At 57.5% G+C, this 1,296-nt stretch overlaps 1 pseudogene; it reads right to left on the reverse strand.

Moving 5' to 3' along the window:
- Positions 1–458: 458 nt before the first annotated feature.
- LOC104404101 overlaps positions 459–1,296 on the reverse strand; it is a 1,242-nt pseudogene continuing 404 nt past the window's right edge.

The raw sequence follows: 1,296 nt of genomic DNA on the forward strand, positions 1-1,296 counted from the left end.
GACAGCAGCCCCTTTACTTTGTCAGGCAGCTGTTGGCTGCCTGCTCCGGAGCTGCGGGCAGGACGGTGGCAGGGAAGGCAGAGCCGCTCCACAGGGACCCAGACCCACCAACCCACACCACCAGGCACCCAAAACCCTGCTCAAGGGCTTGGTGAGGGGTGCCAAGCACCAGCAAGGAGAATGTGGGCAACAGCAGGACCTCCACCAGACACTCCCAACACGCACACCGGCACCCCAAAACCCCTCTCTGCCATGTACCTGACCCTGCTTAGGGCTCTCCTTGGGCATTGATGCAGCCCAAACCCAAACAGCTATCCCACTGTGAAGCCATCATCTCCATAAGGAAAGATATCAAGGAATCCATGCACCCAGCCCTAGCAATGCCTGTCCTTCTACTAGGAAAAACCAGATCAGGGCAGGTCACCAGGAAAGGTCCAGCCAGAGAGCACAACCAGGAGCTAGAAACAGTCTGGTTTGGGCAGAGACAAGCAGGAACTTACCGAGTTGATGCAGCCCAGCTCTTTATTCAAGAGCCAGGGCAGCGAGAGTTTCCCTTCCCCTCTGTAGCACGACTGGATACGCTCCTTGATCTTATCCTTGATCTTCTTCAACGTGAAGAGGCAGAGCACAGACTCCTTGGGAGGCTTAACCCTGTTTTTCTGGCCCTGGGAGAAGATGGTGAAGAGGATATCCTCCCGCTCCGAGATGCCCAGGTACTTGGCCAAAGCCTTGCCAGGCTTGGTCAGGTAGGCATCCTGGATGAGGCGGTACTCGATGCCGTCCTGCACGCAGCCGATGGGGAACTCCACGTAGGAGTAGAACTTGGGGTCATCCACACAGAGACGGACGATCTTGGAGGTGAAGAACTGCTCCCCGGTGGAGTCGGGCGAGGTGAGCTGGGTGTCCAGCTGCAGGGTCAGGTAGTACACAAACTGCTCGCTGCTGAAGCTGTAGATGTAGTAGATGTCGAAGGTGGGGAACTTGGAGAGTGTATCCGAGGGGATCTTGAGCTGCGAGGACACGAACTCGTCCTGGTAGACGAAGCCAAACATCTCCGCGTTCTCCTCGTTGGCCATCAGCTTGCGGCTGGACAGGGTAGGGAAGTACTCCGACTTCCCATCAATGGGCGTCCCAATGAAGAGCTTGTTCTGCCCGTTCAGCACCTCGATGATGACCCCAGACATGGTGCCCGACTCGTTGACGCTGGAGAGGTAGTGCTCCTTGCGGTGGTGGGGCTCGCCCAGCTTGAAGAGGTCATCGAGGCGCAGGAACTGGCAGATGCCCTGCGAGGCACTG

The sequence above is a fragment of the Nestor notabilis genome, unplaced genomic scaffold (genome assembly GCF_000696875.1).
Source record: "Nestor notabilis isolate BGI_N333 unplaced genomic scaffold, ASM69687v1 scaffold21950, whole genome shotgun sequence".
In the NCBI taxonomy this organism is placed as follows: Eukaryota; Metazoa; Chordata; class Aves; order Psittaciformes; family Psittacidae; genus Nestor; species Nestor notabilis.